At 37.8% G+C, this 24,061-nt stretch overlaps 1 pseudogene; it reads left to right on the forward strand.

The window, feature by feature from the left end:
• The first annotated feature begins 755 nt into the window (after positions 1 to 755).
• LOC110299937 (ribosomal L1 domain-containing protein 1 pseudogene) lies at positions 756 to 2,164 on the forward strand (annotated as a pseudogene).
• Positions 2,165 to 24,061: the final 21,897 nt, after the last annotated feature.

The following is a 24,061-nucleotide window of genomic DNA, read 5'->3' on the forward strand; positions in this document are numbered from 1 at the left end:
AACAATGGAAACCAAGGAAATTCAAAAAAATCATCAGATCCACCTACAAATGCCTATACTAAACCAAACTGGAAAATCTGGATCAAATGTACAATTTTCTAGACAGATACCAGGGCCACAGTTAAATCACGATCAGATAAACCTTCTAAACCCCTAAAGAAATAGAAGCTGTCATTAAAAGTCTCCCAACCTAAATAGAAAGAAAGAAAGAAAGAAAGAAAGAAAGAAAGAAAGAAAGAAAGAAAGAAAGAAAGAAAGATAGAAAGAAAGAAACAAAGAAACAAAGAAACAAAGAAACAAAGAAACAAAGATAGAAAGAAACAAAGAAAGAAGAGAAAGAAAGAGAGAGAGAAAGAAAGAAGAAAGAAAAGAAAGAAAGAAAGAAAGAAAGAAAGAAAGAAAGAAAGAAAGAAAGAAAGAAAGAAAGAGAAAGAAAGAAGAAAGAAAGAAAGACAGACAGACACAGGAACAGAAGGGTTTAGTGCAGATTTCTATCAGACCTTCAAAAAAGACCTATTTCCAATACTCTTAAAATTATTCCACAAAATCGAATCAGAAGGAACACTACCCAATTCATTTTATGAATCCACAATAACCACATAAAGACCCAACAAAGAAAGAGAAATTTAGACTAATTTCCCAAGTCCATGTGGATCAAGGACCTCTACATAAAACCATAAATGCTGAAATTAATAAAAGAGAAATTGGGGAAGAGCTTCTAGCACATGGGCACAGGAAAAATATTCCTGACAGGCGTTCTACACGAGGCGACATGAAGGGCTCTGCGTCCGAATCTCCCAGTGCCTCGGTCACTGAGGCGACCACCACCGACGTGCAAGTGTCCCCGACCACTCTTTTACAGCTGGACAGAGAGCAGATTAGAAAGGCAGTGGAAGGAATATCTAATCGCTCAAAGTCCAAAAAAACAATAATGAATTGCTGTTGAATGGGAGCGAAAATTTATTTTTAATGGTGATATTATGGAAAATTCCAGAGAAAGAACTTCGGGTCAAAGTACCTTTGCCTCATAGCATTCTCTCCGAATCCTCAGATGTATGTCTCTTCACAAAAGATGAATTTGATTCACCTGAACAGACAGAAGGTTTCTATAAAAAGCTTTTGAAAAAACACAGAATTAACACTATCTCTCAGATTATCCCTTTTAAAACTTTAAAAACAGAATATAAAGCCTATGAAGCCAAGCTCTGCCTCCTGGGTAGCTTTGATGTCTTTATTACTGATGCGAGAATTCGACGGCATTTGCCCACACACATAGGGAGGCATTTTTATCAGAGGAAGAAAGTTCCAGTGTCTGTGAACCTTCTGGCAAAGAATCTGTCCACAGAGATTAACCGATGGATCTCAGGGACCGTCTTAAACATCTCTAAGCGTGGTTCTTGCAGTACGATCCGTATTGGTCACACTGGAATGGAGACTGAGCACATCGTTGACAACATCCTAGCTGTCTCAGAAATGCTTTCAGAAAAATTGCCAGAGAAATGGGAGAGTGTGAAACTGTTGTTCCTGAAAAGTGAGAAGTCGGTTTCCCTGCCCATCTTTTCTTCATTTGTCACATCTCAGGATGAAAACGCTGTTTCCTTCCGTAGTTTGAGGAAACAAGAACTAAAGAAAAGAAAGCATGAAAATGCAAAGTTGAAGAAGAAGAGCAAAATGTTAAAGAAGAAGTCCAAGAAGGCTGCATCTCTTTCAACTCAGAGTGGGTTAGCTAGTAGTGCTCCAGCGAAGGGCCCAGGAGCCCAGAAGAAAAAGACCAACAAGGCACACACAAAGCAGAAAGTTACAAAGGAATGTGAAGAAACAATTCCACAACTGGTACCAATAGGAGAGACTCCAGATAAAGAAAATGTAAAGATGCAAGAAAATATCACAGGGAAAACTCCAAAATTGAAATCTGATCCAAGTACACCTAAGGGTAAGAAAAGGAAGGCCTTGCTGGCTACAGAGATTCCAGAAGCCTCCGCCCCTGGGACCTCAGGGAAGAAGCAAAAAAAGGATGTTCGGGAATTCAGAAAGCCAGAGGCCAGCTCCTTCTCTACTCCCAGGAAATCTGGAAAGAAGGCTTCCAACACACCCAGAGACAAAAAAACCAAGGCGGCCCACTCAAACTAGAGTTAGTGCGTTGGCATGAAGGACATCAGAGTTAACCTAGAGCTTTTCAAAAATAGTGAGTGTGGCACACTCACACATTGTGGAATGCAGAAATAGGCAGATGTATGTGAGTTTGAGGCCAGCCTATTTTTCTACAAAAGCATTTGTGTCACCTGGGATAAAGCAGGATTCAATATTTAAAGGCCAGATTTAAGTCCTGGGCTTGGTGGTATAACACTTTGCCAGCATAGGCAATATCCTGGCTTCAATACCCAGGCCTGTCAAACAAACAAAGCCCACCCAACAAAAAGTACTCTGCTGCCTTCCCTCACAGCCTTTTTAACAAGGAGTCCGGGACTTAAATGCTTTTTGAGAAGTTTCTGTGGGTGCCTCTGAATTTAATATTTCTATTGTACAAACTAGGGGTTTGAGACACAAAAATATTTTTAAATTGTTCAGTGTATTTGCTGATGGTTCTGTATGTTTGCTTTTTAAAAAATTAAACTATTACAGCCCCTAAAAAAAAAAATATTCCTGAACAGAATACCAGTGGCTTATGCCCTGAGATCGAGAATCAACAAATGGGACCTCAGAAAATTGCAAAGTTTCTGTAAGGCAAAGGATACTGTCAATAGGACAAAATGACAACAAAGATTGGCAAAAGATCTTTACCATTCCTACATTCTATAGAGGGCTAATATCCAATATATAGACAGAACTCAAGAAATTAGACTCCAGACAATCAAATAACCCTATTAAAAATGGTGTGCAGAACTAAACAAAGAATTCTCAACTGAGGAATACTGAATGGAGAAGCACCTAAAGAAATGTTCAACATTCTTAGTCATCATGGAAATGCAAATCAAAACAACCCTGAGATTCCATCTCACACCATTCAGAATGGATAAGATAAAAATCTCAGATGACAGCAGATGCTGGTGAGAATGTAGAGAAAGAGGAACACTCCTCTATAGTTGGTCGGATTGCAAGCTGGTACAACCACTCTGGAAATCAGTCTGGCAATTCCTCAGAAAAATTGTAAAATAGTATCTATCACCTGAGGACCCAGCTAAACCACTCCTGGTCAAATACCCAAAAGTTTCTCCTACATATAACAAGGACACATTCTCCACTATGTTCAGAGTAATCTTCTATATAATAGCCAGTAGCTGGAAAGAACCCAGATGGCCTTTAACATTTACACAATGGCGTACTACTCGGCTATTAAAAACAATAAATTCATGAAATTCTTAGGCAAATGGATGGAACTAGAGAATATCATCCTGAGTGAGGTAACCCAATCACAAAAGAACACACATAGTATGCACTTATTGATAAGTGGATATTAGCCCAAAAGCTTATAATACCCAAGATACAATTCACAGACAAATGGAGCTCAAGAAGGAAGACCAAAGTCTGTGTGCTTTTGTTCTTCTAAGAAAGGGGAACAAAATACTCATGGGAGCAAATATGGGGACAAAGCTGGATCAGAGACTGAAGGATATGCCACCCAGAGATTACCCCACCTGGGGATCCATCCCTTATACATTCAACAAACCCCAACACTATTGAGAACGCCAAGAACTGCATGCTGTTTGGAGCCTGATATAGCTCTCTCCTGAGAGTCTCTGCCAGAAGCTGACAAATACAGAGATAGATGCTCGCAACCAACCATTGGACTGAGCACAGGGTCCCCAGTGGGGTTCTGAGAAGCTGAAGTGGTTTGTAACCCCAAAGGAAGAATAATAATATCAACCAACCAGATCCCCTCAGAGTACCCAGGGACTAAAACACCACCCAAGGAGTACACATGAAGGTATCCATAGCTCCATCTGCATATGCAGCATAGGTTGGCCTTGTCAATTATCAATCTGAGAACAGGCTCTTGGTCCTGTATAGGCTCTACACCCCAGTTTTGGGGAATTCGAGGGTGGGGAAGTAAGAATGTATGTGTGGCTGGGGAACACCCTCATAAAAGCAGGGGAGGGGGATGGGATGTGGGTTCCAGGAGAGGGGGGACCTGAAAAGAGATAACATTTGAAATATACGTAAAGAACATATCTATTAAAAAAATAGAAAAGAAAACCTTACTATAAACCTCATTCTAGATATGGAAAAATACTTGTATCATAGTTACTGCTCCACAAATTAATTAGAACAAATAAATATATTTATAAATTCTTTGAGAAGAAAAGATAGAACAAAACTGTTATATAGACTTAAATTAATTAATTATAGTGGAAAGCAATAGTACTAATTATTATATTGTCATCTTATAGTAACAAATATATCCAATATATCCTACATACATCTTTGTAATTTAGAATTTATTTTATTGGACATCTTACATTAGGAATTTAATTACATTTACTATACATGAAAATGACTTGAGGCAAAATAACTCAACACTAAGTATTTTATTACATTTTAATAAGCCCTGGAATATCATATAAGCACAAGAAACTAAGAGTAACTGATTTGTCTGTTTTATTTTAGGTATGTGTGTGTGTGTGTGTGTGTGTGTGTGTATTTATGCATGTTTGACTGTACTGATTATACTTTGTTTCTCATGTTGCTATTGAAATTTGTACTTGAATCAAATGTTTTTCAATAATTTTCTTTTTAATTAAAAATATTATTTCTTTAAAAGTATCATATAATATGCTTTTTTTATATCTACTTTCTCTATCAACTCTTTCTCAATTCATTCACCCTTTTCTACCCAGTCAATTTTATGTTTTATAAAATTCTTCAAAGCCATTTTTGGCCCCTAAATATTCTTGGATGCATGGTCTACCACTGAATGGAGAAAATAGCAACCAATTCTACCCAGCCATGAACTCTGTGAGGTATGATAATGACTGGCATAGAAAGATAAACCAGTGCTGTAATCATGACATGAACATCATAGGAACACCCAACCATTTTCAAATATGTGCTTTTATTTTAAATGCAAATGCAGTACATGTAGCCTTGCTGAAAGAGATGTATCCCTGAGGGTGGGCTCAGAGGTTTCAAAAGTCCATGCCACTCCACATCTATCTCTCTGTCTTCTGTTTGTGTCTCATGATATGAGTTCTAAGTTACTTTTCTAGAGCCTTGCCTACCTGCCAGTTACCATGCTCCCTGTCATGATAGTGACTGATTCTCTCTAGAAATGTAAGCTACAAATCAATGTTTTCTTTCAGAAGTTGCCTTGGACGTGGTGTCTTATCACAGCAATAGAAAAGTATCAAAGATATTTTCCAGTGTATTTTTTTCAAAAGCAATTCAGCATTTTTTTTATGATTGCAAAGTATTTTCCACTGATAAGGAGTGAGCAGAGAGACTGAGACATTTTTCAAGAAGACAAAATCAACTAACTACTTAATCTTTAGAATATAGATGAAACTCAAAGCATGCTGAGAGAGGGAAGACCACATGCCAGTGCATATAACACACATGGATCCATCTATCTGAATTTCAAACACAAGGACAACTAATCCTCTGAAAGATTGATTGTTTCTCTAAAAACATTGATTGAGGATTTTCTTATAAATACATATAGAATTGAATTTCTGGTACCATCGTAATGTTTGATGAAGTATTGTGTAAAACAGGTACATGCATTTGTCAGCATTAAAATAATAATAGAACTAAGAGTTGACTTTGTGAAATTTATCTCAATGAAATTAAATTTGTGCATGAATAGAAACCTGAAATAATACATATTATAGTGTTTACAGTATAATGTATATATAAATATTTTCTATTTCTGTGACAAAATACCATGAACAAGAAAACTTATAAAAGACAGACTTTATGTTTTCAAAAGATGAGAGTTCATAATGGTGGAACAAGTCACAATAGCAGTAGCTTGAAGTTGATGGTTCATATTTTATTTTATTTTTTAAACAATTTTTATTATATATTTTCTTCATTTACATTTCAAATGCTATCCTGAAAGTCCCCTATACACTCCCCCTGCCTGGCTCCCCAACCCACCCACTCCTGCTTCCTGGCCCTGACATTCCCCTGTACTGGGGCATATAATCTTTGCAAGACAAAGGGCCTCTCCTCCCAGTGACGGCTAACTAGGCCATCATCTGCTACATATGCAGTTAGGTACAAGAGCTCTGGAAGTACTGTCTAGTTCATATTGTTGTTCCTCCTATAGGGTTGCAGACCCTTTCAGCTCCTTGGGTACTTTCTCTAGCTCCTTCATTGGGGTCCCTCTGTACCATCCAATAGATGACTGTGAGCATCCACTTCGGTATTTACCAGGCACTGGCATAGCCTCACAAGAGACATCTTTATCAGGGTCCTGCCAGCAAAATCTTGCTGGCATATGCAATTGTGTCTGCATTTGGTGGCTAATTATGGGATGGTTCCCCGGATGGGGCAGTCTCTGGATGGTCGTTCCTTCCATCTCAGCTCCAAACTTTATCTCTGTAACTCCTTCCATGGGTATTTTGCTCCCCATTCTAAGGAAGAACGAAGTATCCACACATTGGTCTTCCTTCTTCTTGAGTTTCATGTGTTTTGCAAATGATATCATAGGTATTCTAAGTTTCTGGACTAATATCCACTTATCAGTGTGTGCATATCATGTGAGTTCTTTTGTGACTGGGTTACCTCACTCAGGATGATATCCTCCAAATCCACCCATTTGCCTAAAAATTTCATAAATTCATTGTTTTTAATAGCTGAGTAATACTCCACTGTGTAAATGTACCATATTTTAAACTGCAGAGAAAGGAAAATTCAAAATGGCTCAGGTCTTTAAACTTTCAAAGTCATCCTTTGTGACATACTTCCTTTAACACTTCTTATCCTTACCCCAATATACCATCTATTGAGCACCATGTGTATAAATCCTTGAGATTATTGGGGAAATATCATGCAAACCACTAGAGTGTATATATGAAAGTTTGATAGATTGACAGAGTCAAGAATGTGTATACTAAACATACATAGTGAAGATGTAACTTTGTGGAAGAGCAATTATTTCATACCATAAAGACCTATGCTAGATACATTGTACCTAAAGAAAATATTTGGTAAAATGTTCCCAGTAGAATTTATGTTGTGTTAATGACGATGTCAAAAATGATTTTGTATCTTCTATAGCTTAAGAGTTTCACAATAAAATGAAATAAACAAAATTAAAGTCACTCTTCACAGCTTATGCTTCAATTTCTAGCTAATAATAACAGCAGTATTACTTTGAAACCATTTAAAAATATTTTATTTCCATAGAAACCAAAAAGATTTGCATAATTTTATTTCATTATAGACTTAATTTAATTTAGTTTGTTTATTAAGATTGGTAAAATTTGTAATATCCATTTGCATTTTCAAGTTATTAAATTATAATTGAGAAATACATTTTGATTTTTGTAATCAGTTCAGTTTATCCAAAAAAGCTATGTCATATATATTTTTCATATAAAGAGTTGATTCATTAGCCAGATGATGATAACCTGATGAGTTTCAAATTATTCACATCATATCCACTGAACAAATCTTACATCATGCAAAAATAAGATGATAAATTTCCTCTGAAAATACTATCTTTTGACATTTCACTAATGAGCTATAATGAGTTGAGATGTGAAGGCTGATTAAGCCCACTTTTATGGTAGCATTTTTGTGCAAAAATATTATGTGCTCAGGATATTTCTAGTCTATCAGATCCTGAGGCATGGTAGACTGATACTCTGATGCATAGCAGAGAGTGCTGAATTAGCATCTACAGGTCACCATTTAACTACACCTCAATTTTTTGAAGGTTGTGTAGGAAGTATATTAACCTAGAAATGTAAGTTCAAATCTTTATGCCTTTAAAAATAACTAAAATAAGTATCCATCACCAAATATTAGCTCCAAAGTACTGTTGTCCTTTGAGAAAAGCAAGTTAGATGACATAAGCAATGCAACAATAATAAATGTAATCAAGGAATATGAAGAGGATCTTAGCAAAACCCAGAACTAATACCATAAAAAGATAAAGATTGTTTTAAAAAACTTGAAAACATTTTTAAATAGAAAATGTAATTTAATGAATAAATAAAATCTATGAAAAATACCAAAATAAAATAACATTTGAGGTTAAAAATTTAAAAATCTAAACAAAAATATTCAGTGGAAAGCCTCATAATTAGATTAGAAAATATGGAAGAGAGAATTTTAAGCATTAAGACAAGGTAGAGTAACTAGATCATTCAGTTATAAAAAAAAATATGACACACACACATCCTAAAAAAAAAAAAAATTATCCAAGAATAAAGCACAGAGGAAACCTGGAACTCTATTAAAAAACATTTTTTTTTCAAGAATAGTATCTATACTATAGAAGATGAGACCTAGGATAAAGGCACAGAAAACATTTTCATCAAAACCATAGACACAATATTGTCTAATTTAAAACAAGAGATGCCTGTCTAAATCCAAGAAGGACACATAATATTATATAGGACAAGACAAGAAACTCTCCCTGTTATAAAATAGTCAAAACAGTAAATATACAGAACAAAGAAAGGAGACTGAAAGCAACAACAGAGAAAGTTAAAGTCACATATAAAAGAAGATCCATAAGAATAACAGGAAATTTTCAGTATAAATAACAAAAGCCATGAGATTAGAATGATACTTGACAAGTTCTGAAACACTACAGATGCCAACCCAGACCATAATACCCAACAAAACTATTAGTCATAATTGAAGGAGAGAGCTAATTTTTCCATATTAAAGACAGATTTAAAATTTTGCCAGCTTTTCACAACAGGTGTGAAAAGATGATTAAGCATGCCAAAAGAAGGCTCAAGTGATAAATTAATGATTCTAGAACACTAAATCAAAAGGAGACCAACAACAAAACAGAATGACAGAGTAATACACATTGTCAAAAATAACATACTCCCTCTCTCTCTCTCTCTCTCTCTCTATATATATATATATATATATATATATATATATTCAAATCCCAAATAAATTTATTGTTGGCTGTCTCCCAGAAGGATAACCTCACAAATTATGATATACACCAGATAAAAGGTATTCCAAGCAAATGGAATTAAGAAAAAAAGTAGCTGTAGCTATTATAATTTCTGAAAAAATCCAAATCAATATTCATCAGAAGAGAGAAGGAAGGATGTTTCATACTAAGTGAAAAAGTCTAACAACAGGATATCATAATTTGAGATATTTATGTACCAGGTTCATAAAAGAATCACTATTACAGCTAAAACTACATATTCACTTTCACATAGTGATACTGTTTGATTTCAATGTTCAACTTTCACCAATAAGTAGGTCATCAGAAGAAAAATGCATAGAGAAACAGTTGGATCAAATGAACTTAAAAGATATCTTCAGAATGTTGTACCTAAACACTAAAAAATAAAAATTCTGCACAAGCACACCTGGAAATTTTCCAAAATTGAAGATTTATTAGAGCACACACCTAGTCTCAAGAAATATAGCAAAAATGAAAGCACATCCTACATTCCAGCTAATTACCATGAATTAAATTTGGATATCACTATCACCATCATCATCATCAACAACAAGAACAACAACAACAAAACACAAAAACTGCACAAATTCATGGAAAGTAAACAGAATTCTACAGAACCAAATTTGACTGACTAAAATAGTTATGAAGGAAATTAATGTGCACAAGAGTTTGCTCAGTGGTTATAAACATTGCTCTTGCAGAGAACCCAAGTTACATTCCTAACACATTGTGTCTTATAACAGGCTGAAAAAAAAAAAGACTTCTAAGCAAACTGGCTCAAGAAACTAGCTGGAATAGCCATTCTAATATCCAATAAAATAGATATTTCATCCAAAAGCTATCAAAAAACATGGGGGATATAGGGCTGTTTAGATCATTAACCTGATCTTGATTCAACTTTGGTACCTGGTATCTGTCTAGAAACTTCTCCATTTCATCCAGGTTCTCCAGTTTTGTTGAGTATAGCCTTTTGTAGAAGGATCTGATGGTGTTTTGGATTTCATCAGGATCTATTGTTATGTCTCCCATTTCATTTCTGATTTTGTTAATTAGAATGCTTTCCCTGTGCCCTCTAGTGAGTCTGGCTAAGGGTTTGTCTATCTTGTTGATTTTCTCAAAGAACCAGCTCATCGATTGGTTGATTCTTTGAATAGTTCTTGTTTCCACTTGGTTGATTTCGCCCCTGAGTTTGATTATTTCCTGGTGTCTACTCCTCTTGGGTGAATTTGCTTCCTTTTGTTCTAGAGCTTTTAGGTATGTTGTCAAGCTGCTAATGTGTGCTCTCTCTAGTTTCTTTTTGGAGGCACTCAGAGCTATGAGTTTTCCTTTTAGAAATGCTTTCATTGTGTCCCATAAGTTTGGGTATGTTGTGGCTTCATTTTCATTGAACTCTCAAAAGTCCTTAATTTCTTTCTTTATTCCTTCCTTGACCCAGGTATCATTGAGAAGAGTGTTGTTCAGTTTCCACGTGAATGTTGGCTTTCTATTATTTATTTTGTTTTTGAAGATCTGCCTTAGTCCATGGTGATCTGATAGGATGCATGGGACAATTTCAATATTTTTGTATCTGTTGAGGCCTGTTTTGTGACATATTATGTGGTCAATTTTGGAGAAGGTATCATGAGGTGCTGAGAAGAAGGTATATCCTTTTGTTTTAGGATAAAATGTTCTGTAGATATCTTTCAGATCCATTTGTTTCATAACTTCTGTTAGTTTCACTGTGTCCCTGTTTAGTTTCTGTTTCCATGATCTGTCCATTGGTAAAAGTGGTATGTTGAAGTCTCCCACTATTATTGTGTGAGGTGCAATGTGTGCTTTGAGCTTTACTCAAGTTTCTTTAATGAATGTGGCTGCCTTTGTATTTGGGGCATAGATATTCAGAATTGATAGTTCCTCTTGGAGGATTTTACCTCTGATGAGAATGAAGTGCCCCTCCTTGTCTTTTTTGATGACTTTGGGTTGGAAGTCAATCTTATCAGATATTAGAATGGCTACTCCAGCTTGTTTCTTCATACCATTTGCTTGGAAAAATGTTTTCCAGCCTTTCATTCTGGGGTAGTGTCTATCTTTTTCTCTGAGATGAGTTTCCTGTAAGCAGCAAAATGTTGGGTCTTGTTTGTGTGGCCAGTTTGTTAGTCTATGTCTTTTTATTGGGGAGTTGAGATCATTGATATTAAGAGATATTAAGGAAAAGTAATTGTTGGTTCCTGTTATTTTTGTTGTTAAAGTTGACATTCTGTTCTTGTGACTGTCTTCTTTTAGGTTTGTTGGGGGATTACCTTCTTGTTTTTTTCTAGGGCATGGTTCCTGTCCTTGTATTGGTTTTTTTCTGTTATTATCCTTTGAAGGGCTGGATTCGTGGAAAGGTAATGTGTGAATTTGGTTTTGTCATGGAATACTTTGGTTTCTCCATCTATGGTAATCGAGAGTTTGGCTGGGTATAGTAGTCTTGGCTGTAATTTGTGTTCTCTTAGTGTCTGTATAACATCTGTCCAGGCTCTTCTGGCTTTCATAGTCTCTGGTTAGAAATCTGGTGTAATTCTGATAGACTTGCCTTTATATATTGCTTGACCTTTTTCCCTTACTGCTTTTAGTATTCTGTCTTTATTTAGTGCATTTGTTGTCCTGATTATTATGTGTCGGGAGGAATTTCTTTTCTGGTCTCCATAAAATCAAATAACCCCATTAAAAAATGGGGCTCAGAACTGAACAAAAAATTCTCACCTGAGGAATACCGAATGGCAGAGAAGCACCTGAAAAAATGTTCAACATCCTTGATTATCAGGGAAATGTATATCAAAAAAACCCTGAGATTCCACCTCACACCACTCAGAATGGCTAAGATGAAAAATTCAGGTGACAGCAGATGCTGGCGAGGATGTGGAGAAAGAGGAATGCTCCTCCATTGTTGGTGCGATTGCAAGCTTGAACAACCACTCTGGAAATCAGTCTGGCGGTTCCTCACAAAATTGGACATAGGCCTCAGGAGCAGGGAGTGCCATCTTGGTTCCAGGACTCCGCCGAACTTAGGAACTTAGTCTGCACAGGTGAGAGTGTGCACCACAGAAGCAGGCAGCTTCTGGGACAGGCGGGAGCCAGAGAGCTGCTGAAGCAGCACCCTTTTCGAGCCACAGACATCTGCCTACCCTCCCAGCAAGGGAAGACATAAGTCCACCCTGCACAGGGGCCCTCTGCCTCAGGAGCAGGGAGCACCATCATGGTTCCTGGACTCCTCTGAACTTAGGAACTTAGTCGCACTGGTGAGAGTGTGCACCACAGAAGCTGACAGCTTCTGTGACCTGCCAAAGCAACACAGCACCTGGTAAAGGTCCTGTTTTGGGCCTTCTTCTTCGGCCAGGAGGAGGTCCAAACACCAGATATCTGTGCACCTTCCCTGTAAGAGGAGAGCTTGCCAGCAGAGAGTGCTCTAACCACTGAAACTCAGAGGAGAGAGCCTGTCTCCCAGGTCTGCTGATAGACAGTAATCAGAATCACCAGAAAAACAACCTCTAAACAGAGACAACTATAACAACTTCAGAGATTACCGGATGGCGAAAGGTAAACGTAAGAATCTTACTAACAGAAACCAAGACCACTCACCATCATCAGAACCCAGTACTCTCACTTCACCCAGTCCAGGGCACCCCAACACACCTGAAAAGCTAGACCTGGATTTAAAAGCATATCTCATGATGATGGTAGAGGACATCAAGAAGGACTTTAATAACTTACTTAAAGAATTACAGGAGAACATTGCTAAAGAGTTACAAGTCCTTAAAGAAAAACAGGATAACACAATCAAACAGGTAGAAATCTTTAAAGAAAAACAGGAAAAGCCAAACAAACAGGTAGAAGTCCTTAAAGAAAAACAGGAAAACACATCCAAACAGGTGATGGAAATGAACAAAGCCATACTAGCCCTAAAAAGGGAAGTAGACACAATAAAGAAAACCCAAAATGAGGCAACACTGGAGATAGAAACCCTAGGAAAGAAATCTGGAACCATAGATGCGAGCATCAGCAACAGAATACAAGAGATGGAAGAGAGAATCTCAGGTGCAGAAGATTCCATAGAGAACATTGGCACAACAATCAAAGAAAATGGAAAATGAAAAAAGATCCTAACTCAAAACATCCAGGAAATCCAGGACACAATGAGAAGACCAAACCTACAGATAATAGGAGTGGATGAGAATGAAGATTTTCAACTCAAAGGACCAGCAAACATCTTCAACAAAATCATAGAAGAAAACTTCCCAAATCTAAAGAAAGTGATGCCCATGAACATACAAGAAGCCTAAAAAACTCCAAATAGACTGGACCAGAAAAGAAATACCTTCTGACACAAAATAATCAGAACAACAAATGCACTAAATAAAGATAGAATACTAGAAGCACTAAGAGAAAAAGGCCAAGTAACATATAAAGGCAAGCTGATCAGAATCACACCAGATTTTTCACCAGAGACTGAAAGCCAGAAGATCCTGGACAGATGTTATACAGACACTAAAAGAACACAAATTCCAGCCCAGGATACTATAACCAGCCAAACTCTCAATTACCATAGTTGGAGAAACCAAAGTATTCCACGACAAAACCAAATTCACACATTATCTTTCCACGAATCCAGCCCTTCAAAGGATAATCTCCTTAGATGTGGAAAAAGCATTTGACAAGATCCAACACCCATTCATGATAAAAGTCTTGGAAAGATCAGGAATTCAAGGCCCATACCTAAACATGATAAAAGCAATCTACAGCAAACCAGTAGCCAACATCAAAGTAAATGGTGAGAAGCTTGAAGCAATCCCTCTAAAATCAGGGACTAGACAAGGCTGTCCACTCTCTCCATACCTATTCAACATTGTACTTGAAGTCCTAGCCAGAGCAATTCGACAACAAAAGGAGATCAAAGGGATACAAATTGGAAAAGATGAAGTCAAAATATCACTTTTTGCAGATGATATAATAGTATATATAAGTGACCTTAAAAATTCCACCAGAGAACTCCTAAACCTGATATACAGCTTCAGTGAAGTAGCTGGATATAAATTTAACTCAAACAAGTCAATGGCCTTTCTCTATACAAAGAATAAACAGGCTGAGAAAGAAATTAGGGAAACAACACCCTTCTCAATACTCACAAATAATATAAAATATCTTGGCATGACTCTAAATAAGGAAGTGAAAGATCTGTATAATAAAAACTTCAAGTCGCTGAAGAAATAAATTATAGAAGATCTCAGAAGTTGGAATCTACAGATTCAATGCAATCCCCACCAAATTCCAACTCAATTCTTCAACGAATAAGAAAGTGCAATTTGCAAATTCATCTGGAATAACAAAAAACCTAGGATAGCAAAAACTCTTTTCAAGGATAAAAGAACCTCTGGTGGAATCACCATGCTGGACCTAAAGCTTTACTACAGAGCAATTGTGATAAAAAAAACTGCATGGTACTGGTATAGTGACAGACAAGTAGACCAATGGAATACAATTGAAGACCCAGAAATGAAGCCACACACCTATGGTTACTTGAGTTTCGACAAGGGAGCTAAAACCATCCAGTGGAAGAAAGACAGCATTTTCAACAAATGGTGCTGGCACAACTGGTTGTTATCATGTAGAAGAATGTGAATTGATCCATTCATATCTCCTTGTACTAATGTCAAATCTAAGTGGATCAAGGAACTTCACATAAAACCAGAGACACTGAAACTTATAGAGGAGAAAGTGGGGAAAAGCCTTGAATATATGGGCACAGGGGAAAAATTCTTGAATAGAACAGCAATGGCTTGTGCTGTAAGATCGAGAATTGACAAGTGGGACCTCATGAAACTGCAAAGCTTCTGCAAGGCAAAAGACACCATCAATAAGACAAAAGGACCACCAACAAATTGGGAAAGGATCTTTACCTATCCTAAATCAGATAAGGGATTAATATGCAATATATATAAAGAACTCAAGAAGGTGGACTCCAGAAAATCAAATACCCCATTAAAAAATGGGGCTCAGAACTGAACAAAGAATTCTCACCTGAGGAATACCGAATGGCAGAGAAGCACCTGAAAAAATGTTCAACATCCTTAATCATCAGGGAAATGCAAATCCAAACAACCCTGAGATTCCACCTCACACCAGTCAGAATGGCTAAGATCAAAAATTCAGGTGACAGCAGATGCTGGCGAGGATGTGGAGAAAGAGGAACACTCCTCCATTGTTGGTGGGATTGCAAGCTTGTACAACCACTCTGGAAATCAGTCTGGCGGTTCCTCAGAAAATTGGACATAGTACTACCGGATGATCCAGCAATACCTCTCCTGGGCATATATCCAGAAGATGTCCCAACTGGTAAGAAGGACACATGCTCCACTATGTTCATAGCAGCTTTATTTATAATAGCCAGAAGCTGGAAAGAACCCAGATGCCCCTCAACAGAGGAATGGATACAGAAATTATGGTATATTTACACAATGGAGTACTACTCAGCTATTAAAAAGAATGAATTTATGAAATTCCTAGCCAAATGGATGGACCTGGAGGGCATCATCTTGAGTGAGGTAACACAATCACAAAGGAACTCACACAATATGTATTCACTGATAAGTGGATATTAGCCCATAACTTAGGATACCCAAGATATAAGATACAATTTGCTAAACACATGAAACTCAAGAAGAATGAAGACCAAAGTGTGGACACTGTGCCCCTTCTTGTAATTGTAAACAAAACACCCATGGAAGGAGTTACAGACACAAAGTTTGGAGCTGTGATGAAAGGATGGACCATCTAGAGACTGCCATATCCAGGGATCCATCCCATAATCAGCTTCCAAACGCTGACACCATTGCATACACTAGCAAGATTTTGCTGAAAGGACCCAGATATAGCTGTCTCTTGTGAGACTATGCCGGGGCCTAGCAAACACAGAAGTGGATGCTCACTGTCAGCTATTGGATGGATCACAGGGCTCCCAATGGAGGAGCTAGAGAAAGTACCCAAGGAGCTAAAGGGATCTGCAACCCTATAGGTGGAACAACATTTTGAACTAACCAGTACCCCAGAGCTCTTGTCTCTAGCTGCATATGTATCAAAAGATGGCCTAGTCGGCCATCACTGGAAAGAGAGGCCCATTGGTCTTGCAAACTTTATATGCCCCAATACAGGGGAATGCCAGGGCCAAAAGAATGGGAATGGGTGGGTACGGAAGTTGGGGGGGAGGTATGGGGGACTTTTGGGATAGCATTGGAAATGTAATTGAGGAAAATACATAATTAAAAAAAAAACAAACAAACAAAATTGGACATAGTACTACCAGAGGATCCAGCAATACCTCTCCTGGGCATATATCCAGAAGATGTCCCAACAGGTAAGAAGGACACATGCTCCACTATGTTCATAGCAGCCTTATTTATAATAACCAGAAGCTGGAAAGAACCCAGATGCCCCTCAACAGAGGAATGGATACAGAAAATGTGGTACATTTACACAATGGAGTACTACTCAGCTATTAAAAAGAATGAATTTATGAAATTCCTAGGCAAATGGATGGACCTGGAGGGCATCATCCTGAGTGAGGTAACCCAATCACAAAGGAACTCTCTCAATATGTACTCACTTACAAGTGGATATTAGCCCAGAACCTTAGGATACCCAAGATATAAGATACAATTTTCTAAACGCATTAAACTCAAGAGAACGAAGACCAAAGTGTGGACACTTTGCCCCTTCTTAAAAATGGGAACAAAACACCCATGGAAAGAGTTACAGAGACAAAATTTGGAAGTGTGACGAAAGGATGGACCATCTAGTGATTGCCATATCCAGAGATCCATCCCATGATCAGCTTCCAAACGCTGACACCATTGCATACACTAGCAAGATTTTGCTGAAAGGACCCAGATATAGCTGTCTCTTGTGAGACTATGCCAGGGCCTAGCAAACACAGAAGTGGATGCTCACAGTCAGCTATGGAATGGATCACAGGGCCTCCAATGGAGGAGCTACAGAAAGCACCCAAGGAACTAAGGGAACTGCAACCCTATAGGTGGAACAACATTATGAACTAACCAGTACCCCAGAGCTCTTGTCTCTAGCTGCATATGTATCAAAAGATGGTCCAATAGGCCATCACTTGAAAGGTAGGCCCTTTGGACTTGCAAACTTTGTATGCCCCAGTACAGGGGAACGCCAGGGCCAAAAAGGGGGAGTGGGGGGTATGGGAGTGGGGGGGTGGGTATGGGGGACTTTTGGTATAGCCTTGGAAATGTAAATGAGCTAAATACCTAATAAAAAATGGGGAAAAAAGAGAAGCAATGTTAAAAAAAAAAAAAACATGGGGAAGGGCACTTCATACTCATCAAGTAAAAATCCACCAAGATGAAGTGTCAATTCTGAACATCTATTCCACACATGCAAAGGCACTCATATTTATAAAAGAAAAGTTTCTAAAGCTCAAAACACACATTTAACCCCAAACAATAATAGTGCAGACTTTAATACCCACTTTCACCAATGGACAGGTTGTGGAAACAGAAACTAAACAGACATATTAAAACTGGCAGAAATTATAAAAATGTATACACACACACACACACACACACATATATATATATATATATATATATATATATATATATATATGCCAGATATTTACAGAACATTTTATCCTAAAACAATAGAACATACCTTCTCAGTACCTCATGAAACCATCTCCAAAATTAACCAAATAATTGGACAGAAAGTAGGCCCCAACAGAAACAAGAAAATTGAAATAATCCCTTGCATTCTATCAGGACACCATGGATTAAGGCTGCACAAAAACCGAAACAAGGATTTTCCCTGTCTACACTAAAATATTAGGGCAGCTGGAGGCCTGTGATTGGACAGGTAAAAGGGAGGTGGAGCTAAGAGTTGGAGAGACAGTATCTCATGGACAGGAGGTAGAGGCCAAGATGGAAGTGGACAAAGAGGAAGAAGAACCTGAACCAGATTGGCCTTAATTAGCCACAGGTAGTTATGATATTAAAGGATACAATAATTGGAATATTTGTCTAATCTATTTGGGCAGCTTTTAGCATTATCTATTGGTTCTGAAATTATTGTATTGTCATATTGTGAATTGAGAATTTATTGATGCATAAATCTTTTGGTTAATTATAAGCTTCTAGAGTTTGTTTCTACCAGGTTGATGGGTGTTGTGACAGATGACTGTGGGGTGGATGGTCGCTGCTGGGGGACTCTTCAAGTCTGCTCATCTGGCCCCACCAGAGAGTTGGAGGGAAGAGAGCAGCTAGAGCATGAAGAGTTGGCGGATTCATTTTTAATATTTCCCATAACAAAAAACAAAAAGCAGAAAGCCCACATACTCATGGAAACTGAACAACTATTTATTCATTGATAACTTGTTCAAGAAAGAAATAAAGAAAGAAATTAATGACTTTCTAGAATTCAATGAAAATGAAGGACCAATATATCCAAACAGAGGGGATACAACGAAAGCAGTGTTGAGAGGAGAATTCATAGCACTAAGTGCCTTCAAAAAGAAATTGGTGAGATCCTGTACTAGCAAGATAATACTATGACTGAAAGCTCTAGAACAAAAAGAAGCAGACACACCCAGAAGGAGTACATACCAGGAAATAATCAAATTCACCTGAAATGAACAAAGTAGAAACAAAGAGAATGCAAAGAATCAACAATATCAAGAGCTAGTTCTTCAGAAGTGGATGCTCACAGTCAGCTATTGGATGGATCACAGGGCCCCCAATGGAGGAGCTAGAGAAAGTACCCAAGGAGCTAAAGGGAACTGCAACCCTATAGGTGGAACAACAATATGAACTACCCAGTACCCTGGAGCTCTTGACTCTAGCTGCATATGTATCAAAAGATGGCCTAGTCAGCCATCACTGGAAGGAGAGGCCCATTGGACATGCAAACTTTATATGCCCCAGGACAGGGAAATGCCAGGGCCAAAAAAAAAATGGAAATGGGTGTGTAGGGAAGTAGGGGGGGTATGGGGGAATTTTGGGATAGCATTGGAAATGTAATTGAGGAAAAGATGTAATAAAAAATATAAAATAAAAAAAAGAGCTAGTTCTTTGAGTAAATCAACAAGATAGAAAAACCCATAGCTAAACAAACTATAAGACACAAAGATGGTATCCATATTAACAAAATCAGAAACGAAAAGGAAGATATAACAACAGAAACTGGGGAAATCCAAAAGAAATCAGCAGATCTTTTTACAAAAGTCTATACTTGACAAAACTGGAAAATCTAGATGAAATGGATGATTTCCTGGACAGATACCACACACCAAAGTTAAATAAAGATCACACAGAAGTTCAGCATGGTTGTGCTGAGGGGCTTTTATGAGCAGCTGACTGAGACAGATGCAGATATTTAACAGCCAACCATTGGACTGAGATCAGGCACCCGTATGGAAGAGTTAGAGAAAAAATTGAAGACACCAACTAAAGAACATACAGGGGCTAGTCCTTGGCTCCTGGCACATATGTAGGAAGGGACTGAGTGCTTTTTCTGACCCCAGTGGTAGAGGATGTGCCTAATTCTGTAGAAACTTGATGTCCCAGACAAAGAGGATGACTGGGGCAGGGGTAACCTCTCAGAGACAAAGTGAGAGGGGATGGGTGAAGAACTCTGGGATAGGAGGACTGGAAGGAGGCAACATTTGGAATATGATTATATATATATGTTTTATGTGTTTATATAATTAAAAAAGAAAATTGAAAAATATAAAGTAAAGAAAATTATCTTTTTTCCTCCATTAATTAATTTATTTACACATTTTATATCCCAATCACTGCCCCCATCCTCCTGTTTCACCTCTTACACAGACCCTCCCCCATTTCTCCTTCCCTTTTCCTCTGAGAGAGTAGAACTCCCCCTCTCCCCGGTATGACCCCACCATTGCACATCAATTCTCTGAAAGGGTAGGCACATCCTCTCTTGGTGAGGACAGACAAGGCAGCCCAGTTAGGGGAACCAGATCCACAGAGAGGCAACAGATTTAGAGACAGCCCCACTACAGTTGTTAGGGGTACCATATGAAGACCTAACTGTACATCTACTGAATATATCTGGGCTCTAGGTCCAGGCCATGCATGCTCTTTAGTGGGTGATTCTGTTCCTGAGAGCCCCTGTGAGTCCAGGTTAGTTAACTCTATTGGTCTTCCTGTGGAGTTCCTATCCCCTCTTAGACTCTCAATCCTTGCCCTACCTTTTCCATAAGAGACCCTGATATGTATCTAATGTTTGGCTGTGAGTGTCTGCATCTGTTTCAATCAGCTGCTGGGTGGAGCCTCTCAGAGGACAATTATGCTAGGCTCCTGTCTGCAACCATAACAAAGTATCATTAATAGTGTTGGGAATTGGTGCTTGCTACTGAGATTGATCGCAAGATGGGCCAGTTATTAGTTGGTCATTCTCTCAGTCACTACTCCATCTTTGTCTCTGCACTTCTTGTAGATAGGACAAATTTTGGGTTGAAAGTTTTGTGGGATGGTGTCCTTATCTCTCTACTGAGGGTCCTGCCTGGTTACAGGAGGTGGTCCCTTCAGGTTTACTATCTCCACTGCTACAAGTCTCACCCAAACTTACCTCTAAGACTCAGAGCTCCCCTCATCCCAGGTCTTTGGAATGTTCTAAAGATGCCCCCAGGTCTCACCCCCACCAGCCAACAATATCCTTTCATTCTCCTAGGGCAGTCTCCTGACTGTCCCCACACCTGAATACCCTTCTTCCTATTCCCCTTACCACCTCCTCTCCCATTCATTTTCCTCCCTCTGTCTCTCCTATGACTATTTTTCACCCCTTTCCAAATGAGATTTAAACATTTTTGCTGATGCAATCCTTCTTGTTGAGCTTCTTTGTATCTGTGGAGTATATCATGGGTATCCTGTATTTTATGACTAATATCCACTTATAAGTGAGTATATAGCATATATATCCATTTGAGTCTGGGTTACCTCACTCAGGACAATATTTTCTAGTGCCATCTATTGGTCTGCAAAATTCATGATGTCCTTATTTTTAATAGCTGATTAGTATTCCATTGTGTAAATGAACCACATTTTCTGTATTCATTCTTTGGTAGAGGGGCATCTGGGTAGTTTTCAGTTTTTGGCAGTTATGAATAAAGCTGCAATGAACATAGTTGAGCAAGTGTCCTTGTGGTATGGAGAAGCATCTTTTTGATATAGGTACATGAGCAGTATAGCTGGATCTTCGGGTGGAACTATTCTGAGAAACTACCAAATTGATTTCCAGAGTGGTTGTACCAGTTTGCAATTCCAGCATGTGTTATCCCTTGAGTTTTACATCTTAGCCATCCTGACAGGTGTATGGTAGAAGGTCAGGGTCATTTTGATTTGCATTTCCCTTATGACTAAAGGCCTTTGAACATTTCTTTAAGTGCTATTCTGGTATTTGAGATTCTTCTATTGAGAATGTTCTGTTTAGCTCTGTACCCCATTTTTAAATTGGGTTATTTGGATTGCTAGTGTCTAATTTCTTGAGTTCTTTATAAATTTTGGATAATAGGAATCTTTCAGGGTAGGTTAAGTTTCTTTTCCAAAATGAAGGCTGGTCTTTTGTCCTATTTACTATGTCTTATGACTTACAGAAGCTTTTCAGTTTCATGAGGTCCATTTATCAGTTGTTTATCTTAGAGTCTGAGATATTGGTGTTCTGCTGAGGAAATTGTTTTCTGTATCAATGACTTTAAGGCTGCTCCACACTCTGTTCTATTAGACTTAATGTGTCTGGTTGTGATGATTTGTATATTTTTGGACCAGGGAGTGGCACCATCTGGAGGTGTGGCCTGGATGGAATAAGTCAGTCTTCCACTAGAAGCCTTTGGATGAAGACATAGAACTCTCAGATCTGCCTGCACCATGCCTGCCTGGATACTGCCGTGCTCCCACCTTGATAATAATGGACTGAACCTCTGACCCTGTAAGCCAGCCCCAATTAAATGTTATTTTTTATAAGACTTGCCTTGGTCATGGTGTCTGTTCACAGCAGTAAAACCCTAAATAAGACACTGGTTTTATGTGGAGGTCTTTGATCCACTTGGACAATTTTTGTGCTGGGTTATAAATATCATAGTATTTGCATTCTTTTACATGCAGACATACAGTTAGTCCAGCACCGTTTGTTGAAGATGCTTTCTTTTTTCCATTGTATACTTTTTCATTCTTTGTCAAAAAGGAAGTGTCTATAGGTGTGGTGTAACTCCAACAAATCAAGTAAAAGATCTGTGTGACAAGAAACTTAAATCTCTGAAGAAAAAAGTTGAGGTAGATATCAGAATATGGAAAGATCTTTCATGCTCACAGATCAGTAGGATTAATATAGTAAAAGTGGCCATCTTACCAAAAGCAATCTGAAGATATAATGCAATTCCTAACAAAATTCTAACACAATTCTTTATAGACCGTGAAAGGGAATCTTTTGTAGAAGTAAACACAATTCGTGAAGAATTCACATCCCAGAATTCCTCCAACTTTTAACTATTGTTTTGTCATTATGCTGTGAAAATATTCAATCAATAGACTCTTGTGGGTAAAGATGCATTATTGGAAAGATTTCTTACCATCCTCCCTTTCTGTCAACTTAAGAATACCAATTTCCCCTCTGTGCTAGTGTTTCTGTTGTCTCATAATCATCTGGGAGACTCCTCTGCTATTTTGGCTGTGAGAAGTAGCTATCCAGTATTCCTAGTAGGTGGCTTTTATCTCTCATTTCTTCCACTATTGCCTGTAATATTATTCAGACATTTAGAGCCATTTATGCATCTTGGATTACCATAAAGCTATTTACAGGATATTAAATGTATATTTTATTACATTATTACACTGCTAAGAGAACACTTTATACTATAGAGGAGTAAATATTAGGACATGAATTCAAACTGTCTCTAGACTATCTTCTCATATTTATTAATATATCTGGGTTTCTCTGGTTCCTTTCTGGAAGACATAGACAAAGAAAAGGAACAAAATGGGGGTGTATTATAATGTCTTTAAATGACAAAAGAAGTCAAAGGTTATAACCCAGTCAATGGAGGTTATGTTAGGTAAAAATTTCCTTAAAAGTTACACATTTCTCTAATATTTGACATTTAAAAGTCAGAGATTATGGAGTGTGCTAATACCTTTGCTATACTTCTACTTAGCCTTTCTCCATAGTTCATGATCTGCAATTTAAGAAATCTCCAGTACAATATACTGTGAATTGAGTAGAACTGGAATATCTATGACCATGATAAAAAGGAAGGCTGATAGTAAGTGGGTAAAATTCACATCACAACTGAAAACTATTCCCTTAAATTTTGCATGTACTCCATTGTAGATACTATTATGAGATATCCTGTAAGTAGTTTTAAATATTGAGGACATGACTGAAGATATCAGAGATATTAGTATTATCTTGCAGAGTGGCCCATTCTTTTTAGCATCATCATTTTCTATTTTGCTCTTATTATTTCTTAAATAACAATGCCTAGTTTCCATTTTACTTTCATGTAAATTTTTTTTTACTAAGACAAGTGAACTAGAAAGCCATAAAACTAGCAAGGAATTCAAATTCTGTTAAACAGTACAAATCAAATTTTACTCTAAAAGTTACCTCTTTTTTTTTTTTTTGGTTTTTCGAGACAGGGTTTCTCTGTGTAGTCCTGGCTGTCCTGGAACTCACTTTGTAGACCAGGCTGGCCTCGAACTCAGAAATCCGCTTGAGACCAAGTTCCTTATAAGTTTAAATTGTAAACAAAACTATGAAACTACACTATTTACAGTGCTAAGCAAGGGGCATATTTCTTTAGGAAAGGAAAGTATAATAGGTATTTATGGATGGATATAGTGGGGTCTGGAACTGGAGGGACAATTGGGAGGGATAAGGAAGGGAGGCTAAGGGATGAAATAAGGTGAG

The sequence above is a fragment of the Mus caroli genome, unplaced genomic scaffold, assembly GCF_978045245.1.
Source record: "Mus caroli unplaced genomic scaffold, Mus_caroli_1 scaffold_1, whole genome shotgun sequence".
NCBI classification, from domain to species: domain Eukaryota; kingdom Metazoa; phylum Chordata; class Mammalia; order Rodentia; family Muridae; genus Mus; species Mus caroli.